Below are 13,149 nucleotides of genomic sequence, written 5' to 3'. Positions count from 1 at the left end.
TGAACTAGAATAGAATGTCACTCCAGATACTTACCTATGGGAACACTCAGAATATTTCTTTTTCTTTGCACTTTAGCATAAAGTCACAGACCTACCCCCTTATCCCTGCTGTGTTCTTTTACTGTCATGAAAGTACAACATTGCGTATCTATAAGGAACTTAGAGCCCTCAGAGACCACAGCCCCAAGTGGCCTTCAATTTTCTTTTTTTTTTTTTCTGGGACGGAGCCTCGCTCTGTCGCCCAGGCTGGAGTGCAGTGGCGCCATCTGGGCTCACTGCAAGCTCTGCCTCCCGGGTTCACGCCATTCTCCTGCCTCAGCCTCCCGAGTAGCTGGGACTACAGGCGTCCACCACCACACCCGGCTAATTTTTTTTTTTGTATTTTTAGTAGAGATGGGGTTTCACCATGTTAGCCAGGATTGTCTCCATCTCCTGACGTCATGCTCCGCCTGCCTCAGCATCCCAAAGTGCTGGGATTACAGGTGTGAGCTACCGCGCCTGGCCACTTTGTTATTCTAATTTGAACCACTGAAAAAAAAGAAAGGACTGCTTCCTCTCCCCACCATCCACCACAAAGTACTTGACCAAATCCACTTGCTCTGCTCCAAGAGAGGAGGTGACTTTAAGGTATAAGGGAGAGGGAAATTCTATATGGTCTTACTTTTATTAGTCTTGCCACTGACTCTCAATGTCTCTGAAAAGAGCCAGAATACCTGAGTCAACAACTTGTCCACCACCAAGTTGCACCATCTGCTTGTTACAGTACATTCCTGGAACCCCTCTGTGTCTGACAAACAGCTAACACAAGAATCGCTTCTCCCTGACACTGCTTCTTTTATTGGTGACCTATTTGGTCAACAACATGGACCAATATTGTTTGTTAAACCTCAACAATAACCTCATGATCTTCGATCCCACTTTTTATGTCAACCTCATAAGCCTACGTCAGCACCCTGCAAATCAGCAGTAACTGCTATAGAAGGCAGTGGTGGAAAACAGCACAAACACTATCTGAAAATGATTAACCCACAGACATTAAAGACATGCAAACTCATAACAGAAAGATGCCCTGCAGGCCGGGCACGGTGGCTCAAGCCTGTAATCCCAGCACTTTGGGAGGCCGAGACGGGCGGATCACGAGGTCAGGAGATCGAGACCCTCCTGGCTAATACGATGAAACCCCGTCTCTACTTAAAAAATACAAAAAACTAGCCGGGCGACGAGGCGGGCGCCTGTAGTCCCAGCTACTCGGGAGGCTGAGGCAGGAGAATGGCGTAAAACCCGGGAGGCGGAGCTTGCAGTGAGCTGAGATCCGGCCACTGCACTCCAGCCTGGGTGGCAGAGCAAGACTCCGTCTCAAAAAAAAAAAAAAAAAAAAAAAAAAAAAAAAAAAAAAAAAAAAAAAAAAAAAGAAAGATGCCCTGCAGAGCACTATGATCATTTCGGCACATTTGATTGAAAAATGGTTAGAGGCTGGGCGCGGTGGTTCACACCTATAATTCCAGCAATTTGGGAGGCCAAGGCAGGCGGATCACGAGGTCAGGAGTTCGAAAAATGGCTAGACAGATAATCTTAACAGATTTAATTTAAACTGAGATGACTCAAGTATTGCAAACAAAAATTTTCTGCATGCAGCAGCACCACTCAATTTAGATTGAACCGCCCTATGATTATTGAATTAGGACAGTATTTGCTGAAACACTACCATAGATACACGTGTCAAAGGAATTTGCCACAGATTGTCAAACCTCCATAACATAATGGTACAAATCCAGATGACTGACCACTCAGTAAGCGGTCCCTAGCTCCTTTAATGAAAACTGCCTTTATTGCCAAATATCATAAGCTCCAGCCCTCCAAAAAATAGTAGAGGTCGCCTGGCTAGTCACCCCAGAGGGTCACAGGACCCCATATTAATTTTTGGAGAGGATGTTAAATTAAGAACAAAGAAACATGGAAACAGAGCAGAAAAATAATAACAGCTGATATTTACAGGTAATTACTATGTGTGGGCTTTGTCCTAAGCAATATATCCCCACTGTCATATTTAATCCTCACAGCAATCCCATGAATCAGATGCTATCCCCATTTTGCAAGTGAGGACACTTAGAGATTATTTAGTTTGCTTTACAGATAAAGACCACAGTGGTTAAGCAAGACTTTCCCATAATCAAATAGCCCAACCCTTGCAGAGGGAGGACCAAACCAGGTCTCTTGACCCTGGTCCAGTGCTCCAAACCCTTGTGAACATGAACTCCATTTTACAAGATGCTTTGGGTTCAGAAGAGATATAAAACCATTCCATGAAGGGTACACTTCTTCCTTTCCAAAGTCATAGTCCACAAGGTAAGGGAGTCAACCAGCATCATCTAGCCAGGAAGAAGGGGCAACACAGCTGGTCTTTTTCTCATGCTGTCTCTTAAACAAGCAAGGGTGCTGGGAAAGGGTATTCAGACACCTGAGCTTGGACTGAGGAATTGGACATCACTTGCATACAGATTCCATGCCATACTGAGAAGAGCCAACTAACAAGAAGCTTCTTGCAAAGTAATGAAGCAAAAATCTCATCATAACAGAAACCAGAGATACAAGTAAGAGCAGAAAGTTCAAAGAGGATGGTGAATTGGAAAGATACTCACCAAACCAAAAACAGAGATGACCTCTGAGGACGCGTCCGGGTCAAGGGGGCAAGAGAGGTTCATTTTAGTTTTATCTGTACTTTATAAAATTTTCCCAGTGAGAATGGCGTCATGTATTTGTGTTTAATTTGCTATTAAAATGAAGTAAATATTTTAGAAAGGAGAAGAAGTAAATAAAAGGTGGGAACAGCACCTACCCATATATAAGCTATTAGGTATTTTTCCATCTGGTACCTGTAGCCCCACAGTGGGTCAGTGGAAAGCTGGAGTCACCACCCCTTTCCATAACAGTCGCAGAGACCAGGGCTGCTTCCTTTGCCCTGCACCTTGTGGCCAGAGGTCTGCCTTTGGGATGTGCTCAAGAGCCACAGAATCTAGAGTCAACAATAATGTAGTGTACACTGAAAAATTTGTTAAGAGGATTGATCTCATATTAAGTGTTCTTATTACAATTTTTTTAAAGAACATGATAAAACGCCAGCAGCTCTGTAATGGCACTAATCAAATAGTACTATCTGTTTCAGAAGTAGGTCATTTATTTTGCCAGTCTTTTCTTATGTTCAAATTAGATGAAGTTTAATATACTGTAAAATTCGATGGATTTCTGTCCTTTTCAATAAATATGGCATGTGTGAAAATATGTAAAAATAACTAGAACCTTTAAAATGTTAAGTAATCTATTTTTTGTGTGTTTCTTAGGTAAGTTATGGCCCAAGAGTTTAAACACAGGAATAGCAAACCTTTATTAAGCTGTGGCCCTTAATAAAGGCCGCATATTACATTTGGCTGTAAGAGCAGCCACATTAATTGCTACATTAATTTTCTTCTATTAACTGTAATTGAGAGGAAAGCAAACCTTCCCCAATGAGTGTTGTTAATTTGTGACTTAATTTTCAATAAAGGTACATTGAGACCACAGGGGAGAAAAAATTTTCTGCCTTCTCTTCCCATGTAATATGCTCTTTTTACATAGAACATTATAAGATTTCATTTTTTAATTTGGATTTGCATCATGTACCAGATCATGCTTAGGTTTCTGTCTTCTGTGTATGTACGCATATAAGTATACATGCATTCATTCAGCAAGCCAGCCAGCCAGCACAAGACTCAGAAAATACTTTATATCCGGAGATGTACATTGTTCCTTAACGGAGAATGAAGCCTTTTTCTTTATTTTTCTCTTGCTGTAATCATCACTTCTCTTTATATTCTGTCTTTGCATTCTGCATCTACTATTGTATTATTCACATATTACAGTTCCTGGATTTCTCATTTTTCAAATGTTTTCACTTGTTTCTTTTTATTTTGTCTATGTTATAAGATATAACCGCCCACTGAAGCCTTCAAAACATTATTATTTTTTATTAAAGTAGATTTACATACATTAAAATCACCAGATTGCTTTAAAAAGAGAGAAAGAGAGATCCCAGGGGCCTCTTGTGTACATTGGGGTTAGTCACTTTCTATTGTCTGAGTCTGTCCAGGTGACCACTAAGATAGCCAGAAGAATCCATGAATTCCTCACTAATCCACCTACATAGTTCCATTGAATTGACTCAATTCTTGGTAAGTTTAAAATAAGGTGGGGCAGAAGGGAAGAAATAAAGGAAAGAGGCCTATTTATTGGCTGCCACAGACAGAATTGGTACCAACAACCAGCCCCACGTTCTCCCCTCTTAGTTCCAGCACAGGACACTCTTTCTAATGTTCTAGCAGGCTCCCCACTGCATGGACGTGGCTAGAGATACAGATCATGACTCTCTTGGACCACAATTTGACCTCCCTAGACCCCTACCAAGGTTCACGGCTGGGGGAACTCCAAGAGGTCAATTTGACTCCCAGAGTTTCAACTAAACAATATGCCAGCAGCAGCAGGCTCTCCCAGAGACCCAACCTCCATTCTTTTTGGTGCCCTTTCTCTCTCCTCTTCTACCCAGTGCCCCACCCAACTCACATTCACACTATTGTCAGACAAGTTATCTTCTCTTTACCAAATCCTATCCCTCAAGTCTACACATCAAAGCTCAGGCTTTAGTTGTTACTGGCTTATTTATCCTTAAGATCTATCTACTCTAAGAAATAAGGATCTAATTGGCCGGACGCAGTAGTTCATGCCTGTAATCCCAGCACTTTGGGAGGCCGAGGTGGGCACATCACAAGGTCAGGAGATTGAGATCATCAGTGAAAGTCATGTTGACTAAAAATATAAAAACTTAGCCAGGCATGGTGGCATGTGCCTGTAGTCCTAGCTACTCAGGAGGCTGAGGCAGGAGAATCAGTGCAACCTGGGAAGTGGAGATTGTAGTGAGCCCACTGTACTCCAGCCTGGGAGAACAAGACGGACGGACGGAAGGAAGGAAGGAAGGAAGGAAGGAAGGAAGGAAGGAAGGAGGGAGGGAGGGGAGGGAGGGGAGGGGAGGGGAGGGGAGGGGAGGGGAGGGGAAGGGAAGGGACGGGGAAGGGAGGGGAGGGGAAGGGAAGGGACGGGGAAGGGAGGGGAAGGGAGGGAAGGGAAGGGAAGGGAAGGAGGGAGGGAGGGAGGGAAGGAGGGAAGGGAGGAAGGAAGGAAGGAAGGAAATAAGGATCTAATTATTATTGGCCTAATTGGCTTACATTGCTTAGACTTACAAAGTTAATTAAGGCTTGCATTTGAAAGATTTTGTGGCCACTAATTTATCTTATTTATTCAAAGCAGTGTCTTCTAAAAATATATCATCTCAAGTGCACCACTTTAATGCATTCAATAAAGTCCTCATTTTATCTTTCCTCATGGAAAGATATCATAGGAATTCTTATTGTATGAGGATCTACATACAACAGGTAAATTTCTGTTTGGATTGTGGGTGAGGCTGGGAAGAGAGGAAGATCTGGTGGAAAACACGTTCATGATTTTGTACTTTAAACAACTGTCTGTTTCCACCTGTAATGGTCAAGAATCCAGTTATTAATCGTTTGGTAATTCAGATCACAACAGCATATAAATGCACAGAAAACCAAACATTCACTGTGGTGTGGATCACATGAAGGATAATCTTTATAATTGGCTTCCAGACACTAGCAAAGATAGTGGTATATAACAGAAAGATCTAAAGTCATAAATCTGGGCTCATATGGAACTCTGACACTATCTAATCATGTGACATTGAACAAATCACTAAACTATTTTGAATACCAGCTTCTTCACCTACAAAATGAGAATAGTAATACCTATTTCAGAGTATATTCTGAGAATCCCATGAGACAGCATTTATTATAAATGTGAAAGTATATAAAATTATTAGTGTTATGAGAATCATCATTAACACAACACATGAAAAACCATAGTTCTAGTAATTTGTTCCAGTGCAACTACATTGAATCTGAAAGACTTGTACCTTCAGGAATCTTTTACTGCATGTGGGCGTACCCAAGTGAATGTGGATGGGAGAACCAAGATTTTTCTATTTCACACCACTTTTTCTTAATTGCCTGCTTTAAAACTTTCTACTTTTGTTTGAAACAAGCCTACAGGCTCCCTTGAAAACAAATCCACATCTGCCAGGTCCAGTGGCTCATGCCTGTAATCTCAGCACTTTGGGAGGCTGAAACAGAAGGATCACTTAAACCCAGGAGTTCATGACCAGCCTTGGCAACCTGGCAAGATCCCTTCTCCACAAAAAAAAGAAAAAAAAAAAAAGTGTTTCATTGCCCAGGTGTGGTCACTGCCCAGGTGTGGTGGTGTGAGCCTTGAGTCCCAGCTACTTGGGAGGCTGAGGTGGGAGGATTACTTGAGCCTAAGATTTCAAGGCTGCAGTGAGCCATGACTGTGCCACTGCACTCCAGCCTGGCTGTCAATCAATCAATAATAAATAAATAAATCCACATCTCCCAAATTAGCAATAAAGTAAGAGTCCCCACATGAGGTGAGGTGGCTAGAACTATAGCACTAACTCAAGTCTCCCAAAATTCACCATCCTGACATTGGACCCTCAGCTTCTCCCTTTAGTCCTTTGGTGTGGGCATTGAGTTATCTCTTAGTTTCCCCCTGGAAGCTTTTCTAGAGGAACAGGGATAACAGAAGGAAAACACACCTAGTGAATAACATCTAGACTAGAAAATCTAGATTATAAGGTATGAATAGTTTCCCAGAGCCATCTTTGGAGGATTCCAGGGAAAGAGAACATGCTCAGATAATTCCTGCCTGTAAACACCCACCTGCTCAGATTTTCTCCTTCTTTTTGTCTTAGGTTTACCTGTTCTGAGAGAACTCAAATTAACCAACTCACCATTCACTTATGACTTACATTTGCTCTGGCAACACAAATCTCCCAGTCCTGGATGGTAAAACCATCTGGATTGGGTACCAACTGCACCACCTCAGAAGGAGCAGCAGCCTCTCCAGTTTGTCACAAAGCCATTATCTATCTCTTACTCTATGAGGCTGAGGCCAAGTGTCAGCTGCCTTTCATCACCATATGTGTGCACTGTTTTACCTGTAGTAAAGAGGAAAATGAGATGGAATGTGTCCAACAAAATTAGGAAAACAAAAGATAGACCAAGAAAAGCCTTGCATTTTAAGAACAAAAGCATATTTATTTGACAAAGCAGACAGTATGTGTAGTCATTTAATAAACAAAGCATATCTGTGTTGAAAGAATACAGTGTGTAGCCATTTTAATCCTTTACATTACCTGCCTGGCCTTGTAAAGCAATTAAGTTTGCCAACATTTTTGGAAAGTTCTATGAGCACAGGGGTTGTGTCTATTTCCTTCTCAGTTGTCACTAGAGCCTACAAAATGCGTACCTAGGAAGTGTTCAATAAATATTTGTGGCTGCTATGGTTGCCGTTAACTGCTCCAATATATTTCTGTCAGTTTCCCATTTCATCTCCCATAGGTTGTCATTTGGGAAAATTTGAGGTGTTTTCAGCATAGGCTCTAAAACATGGATCCCATTCCTATTAAATGTAAATTCCTGAAAGGCAGGAATCTTAAATGATTGGTTCACTGCTATCTCTAGTCCTGGCACATAAAAGATCATCTATAAATATTTGTTGAAGGGCTGGATAATCGCAGCTTTGCCACTGATTAGCCATAGAACTTTGGGACAGATCCTTAAATGTTGTACTATGGTTTTCTCTGGGAAATGAGAGTACCATCTTACTCATACAGTGGTATAGGGATAAAATGACAATGTGTGTGAAGTTATGAAGTATGGTAGGTGCTCAACAGTTTAGAAAGAGGTGGTAGGAATTTGGGTGTTGCTTACTTTCCAACTCCTGGCTCATTGGTGAGGCTGCCACTGGCCTTGCTGGCTGTTTGTCTAACTGTTGAAGATAACATCAGAATCTTTCACCGTTGGACAAATGCTGTAAAGGGAGGATGCTGATGTCCTATAGGCTCTTCCAAGGTTTTAAGTTGCTCATCAGTAACCCCTCAGTGGGAAGTCTGGACTAATTAATTCAATTTTCTTTCCTTTCTCTCTCAGTAGGCAAGAGATTATGTGTTTTAACTGCTTCCTGAGCAAAGTCTGTCATGGATTAAAAAGGAAATAAATACAGTAGTTTCCAATGTTTTGACCAGGGTCAGGGAATTCCTGAAGCATCTTTTCTTCAGATCCATTTGCTTTTCCAGTGTTCTCATTGAAAACTTTTAAAATGAAGGTGCCCTTTAATGAAACATAGCCTACATTTAGTACTAATAATAAAGCAGCAAATACTTATTACAGGTCTGGCACTGTTCCAAGCATTCAAGACACTTGACATGTACTAACTCATTTAACCCTTACCCATCCTATGAAGGAGGCACTGTTAGGTGCCGTATTTTACAGATAAGGAAGCTCATCAAAGAGATTTTTAACCAGCTAAACATGATGGAACTGGGATTGAAACCTAGACAAACTACTCCATTATAAAGTAGAAAGGGATTCTGGCAAATTTTGTATATTGCCTAACTATGAATTAACTAACAAATGTAATACTCCCAGAAACCCCTGAAATTAATAAGTCAGTATTCTGTGAGCACCTACTGTGTGTACCAGTAAGATCACAGGGGCTAAGAATACAACAGTGAACATAAATAGATAGCGTCTATTCTTCAAAGAACTTACATTGTGCTGCGGGGGGAGAACAAAAATAAACATGTAAACAAGTAAGATTATCTCAGATATTAATAAATGCAATGAAAAAGTCACAGTAGGGTAATTATGATAGAAGGGACTGGAGAAAGGGTGCTGTATTAAGCTAGGGTGGTCACAGAGGCCTCTTTAAAAGGACAAATATCTGAATTAAGACCTAAACTACAACAATGAGGCATCCATCCTGGAAGAGTGTTCCAGACAAAGGGGAGCTAACTCGGTATGCACAAGCAATGGGGAGTCTGCAGCAAGATGAACAAAGGTGAAGGCAGAAGGAGATATTAGAAAAGTAAGCAAGGAATCAAATCACTCAGGCCTTGTAAAGTTAGGCATTTTGATTTATTCTCATTTATATAAAAAGCAGTTGAAGAATTGTAAGCAGGGAAGTGTTTCCTAATTTATTTTTTTAAACATCCTCTTGCAATCATGAGGAAAATAAACTGAAGGGAAGCAAGAGCTGAAACAGGAGAGGAGTTAGAAGATTATTGCGATACTAAAGGTTTTTGAACTAGGGTGATGGTAAGATGTGGTCAGATTCAGGGTATATCTGGAAGGTACAGTGGACAGAGCTTTTCTGAAGATATAGTGGAGTGGCTGTAGTACCTGATTTGGAATAATTGTTGGTGCCATTTAACAAACTAGAGAAAGCTTGTGAGGAAGAAGTTTCAGGACAGAAAATGGAGGGAGCAAGAGTTCTGTTTATTTATGATAAAATTGAGATTGTACCTACTAGACATTCAAGTACAAATGTTGAGTAGGCAGTTGGTATCTAATCGTCTAGCATTGGCAGGGAGATTAGTATTGAGCCCACGTTTATCTACTTCCTTAGCCCATTGTCTTTCCCCTACATATTATTGTTGCATATGTTGTACCGAAAAACAGAATGAAAAACAACATCTCAATTCTTGAATGAAGAAGTTGCACCAAGAAAAGTTCTATTCAATGCCATAAAGGTTTTTTGTTTGTTTTATCTTAGTTTGGTTTGATTTGGTCTTTTGTTTGTTCATGTTTGATTTGTAATTAATTAGCTTTCTTTCCCTAAAGGGCTTTTAAAAGTGGATCAAGACTTCCACTCCTGGGAAGATGGAGTAGATATATTTTCCCTATTTTTTCTCCTAACTACAACTAAAAACCCTGGACATTAATATAAAATAAATACAAGAAGACTACGAAAGATGGAGAGTAGAAGTCTGACTAGACTCTCAAGACTTGAGGAACAGTGGCGAATTCCCTGGGTTTCCTTTTTGCCTTGTATATCCTAGGCTTTGAATTGAAGAATCCAGCAACCCAGAAATATTAATTGGGCATAGACAAAAAAAGTCTTCCCAAAACCTGCTCTCTGTAGCGAAAGGACAGGGAAAGGGAAAATTTAGCAAGGCTGAAAACTTTTAGCCATAACTGCTTTATTCCATCCAATCACCAAAGAAAGTATGAAGGTTCTTCCCCCACCTATGAAAGACCAAGTAAGGAGCCTAAACTTCTACGCCACTGAGGCTGTAGCAAGGAACCCCAATATCTCTGCAACGATGGTGTCAGAGGAGTCCAAGAAGGGAGCTAGAACTTTTATCCTCACTCTGATGAGGCTCCCCTCTGATGATATCAGTGGAAACATTATGGGAAGCCTGGACTTCCACTCCTACTGGAAGTAACAAAGCACCCCATGTCTCCCCCAAGAATGCTATCAGAGGAGGCCTGGTGGAGAGTCAGGAATTTCACCACTGTCCATCAGTACTCAAGCTATCCCCATCACAGTATCAGTGGAGGCCACATGGGGAGCTGGAAGTCCCACCCTTGCCCAGCATTAATGAGGAACTTTCCCCTACCCTGGGTGTCAATGAAAGCTGAATGGACAACCTGGACTTCTACCTTCACCTGGCAATAACAGACAAGCCCACAATCACATTAGATAACAGAAACACCCTTATCTCAACAAGTGATGGAACAATTAGAACAAAGAACTAGAATAAATAAAAAATATTATCAATTAACCGGCTCTAATCATCACTGATAGAACATTCTACCCAACAAAAGCAGAATACATATTCTTTTCAGGTACTCAGAGAGCACGAAGAACACAGAGGTAGAAATGAAACACTCACTCCAGGTGGGCCTTGAGAAAGCAAAGGGTGGCAAGGTCTCCTGACAAGCTTCAACAAGAGCCATTGCTCTATATATTGCATATATGATCTATATACAAAGATAAATCATATCCTGGGACATAAAACAAACCTCCACAAATTTAAAAGAACTGAAGTCATACAGAGTGCTCTCTCTGACTACAATGGAATCAAACTAGAAATCAAGAACTAGAAAATCTCCAAACACTTGAAAATGAAACAGAACACTTCTAAAATAATCCATGGGCCAGAGGAAGTCTCAAGGGAAACTTAAAAATACATTAAACTGAATTAAAATTGAAATATAACATGTCAAAATGTGTGGGACACTGTAAAAGCAGTGCTGAGTGGGAAAATTATAGCACCAAATGCATACACTAGAAAAGAGGAAAAGTCTCTATCAATTACTTAAGCTCGTATCTCAAGAACCTAGAAAAAGAGGTACAAAATAAGCCTAAGCAAGCAGAAGGACCTAATAAAGATAAAAGCAAAAATCAGTGACATTGAAAATAGAAAAACAATAGAGAGAAATCAATGAAACAAAGAGATAGTTCTTCGAAAAAAAATTAATAAATTTTTTTTTTATTATTATACTTTAAGTTCTAGGATACATGTGCATAACGTGCAGGTTTGTTACATATGTATACCTGTGCCATGTTGGTGTGCTGCACCAATCAACTCATCAGCACCCATCAATTCATCATTTATATCAGGTATAACTCCCAGTGCAATCCCTCCCCCCTGCCCCCTCCCCATGATAGGCCCCGGTGTGTGATGTTCCCCTTCCCGAGTCCAAGTGATCTCATTGTTCAGTTCCCATCTATGAGTGAGAACATGCGGTGTTTGGTTTTCTGTTCTTGTGACAGTTTGCTAAGAATGATGGTTTCCAGCTGCATCCATGTCCCTACAAAGGATGCAAACTCATGCTTTTTTATGGCTGCATAGTATTCCATGGTGTATATGTGCCACATTTTCTTAATCCAGTCTGTCACAGATGGACATTTGGGTTGATTCCAAGTCTTTGCTATTGTGAATAGTGCCGCAATAAACATACGTGTGCATGTGTCTTTAGAGCAGCATGATTTATAATCCTTTGGGTATATACCCAGTAGTGGGATGGCTGGGTCATATGGTACATCTAGTTCTAGATCCTTGAGGAATTGCCATACTGTTTTCCATAATGGTTGAACTAGTTTACAATCCCACCAACAGTGTAAAAGTGTTCCTATTTCTCCACATCCTCTCCAGCACCTGTTGTTTCCTGACTTTTTAATGATTGCCATTCTAACTAGTGTGAGATGGTATCTCATTGTGGTTTTGATTTGCATTTCTCTGATGACCAGTGATGATGAGCATGTTTTCATGTGTCTGTTGGCTGTATGAATGTCTTCTTTTGAGAAATGTCTGTTCATGTCCTTTGCCCACTTTTTGATGAGGTTGTTTGTTTTTTTCTCGTAAATTTGTTTGAGTTCTTTGTATGTCCTGGATATCAGCCCTTTGTCAGATGAGTAGATTGCAAAAATTTTCTCCCATTCTGTAGGTTGCCTGTACACTCTGATGGTAGTTTCTTTTGTTGTGCAGAAGCTCTTTAGTTTAATTAGATCCCATCTGTCAATTTTGCCTTTGCTGCCGTTGCTTTTGGTGTTTTAGACATGAAGTCCTTGCCCATGCCTATGTCCTGAATGGTACTACCTAGATTTTCTTCTAGGGTTTTTATGGTATTAGGTCTAACATTTAAGTCTCTAATCCATCTTGAATTAATTTTCGTATAAGGAGTAAGGAAAGGTTCCAGTTTCAGCTTTCTACTTATGGCTAGCCAATTTTCCCAGCACCATTTATTAAATAGGGAATCCTTTCCCCATTTCTTGTTTCTCTCAGGTTTGTCAAAGATCACATAATTGTAGATGTGTGGTATTATTTCTGAGGACTCTGTTCTGTTCCATTGGTCTATATCTCCGTTTTGGTACCAGTACCATGCTGTTTTGATTACTGTAGCCTTGTAGTATAGTTTGAAGTCAAGTAGCATGATGCCTCCAGCTTTGTTCTTTTGACTTAGGATTGTCTTGGCAATGGGGGCTCTTTTTTGGTTCCATATGAACTTTAAAGCCGTTTTCTCCAATTCTGTGAAGAAACTCATTGGTAGCTTGATGGGGATGGCATTGAATCTATAAATAACCTTGGGCAGTATGGCCATTTTCATGATATTGATTCTTCCTATCCATGAGCATGGTATGTTCTTCCATTTGTCTGTGTCCTCTTTGATTTCACTGAGCAGTGGT

The 13,149-nt window shown here is 40.6% G+C and overlaps 1 long non-coding RNA gene across 1 annotated transcript in view; it reads right to left on the bottom strand.

Moving 5' to 3' along the window:
• LOC117083731 overlaps positions 1–8,268 on the bottom strand; it is a 29,966-nt gene extending 21,698 nt beyond the window's left edge. Inside the window, exons 1-2 of the long non-coding RNA XR_004437194.1 lie at positions 7,887–8,268; positions 6,923–7,111 (exon numbers count right to left, since the gene is read on the bottom strand). This is a non-coding gene — a long non-coding RNA (uncharacterized LOC117083731). The remainder of the gene's footprint in view (positions 1–6,922; positions 7,112–7,886) is intronic.
• Between the last annotated feature and the right edge of the window lie 4,881 nt (positions 8,269–13,149).

This window comes from Trachypithecus francoisi, unplaced genomic scaffold (genome assembly GCF_009764315.1).
Source record: "Trachypithecus francoisi isolate TF-2019V2 unplaced genomic scaffold, Tfra_2.0 Lachesis_group0, whole genome shotgun sequence".
In the NCBI taxonomy this organism is placed as follows: domain Eukaryota; kingdom Metazoa; phylum Chordata; class Mammalia; order Primates; family Cercopithecidae; genus Trachypithecus; species Trachypithecus francoisi.
The sequence above is the reverse complement of the archived record's forward strand: the minus strand, read 5'-3'. Positions and strand labels throughout refer to the sequence as shown.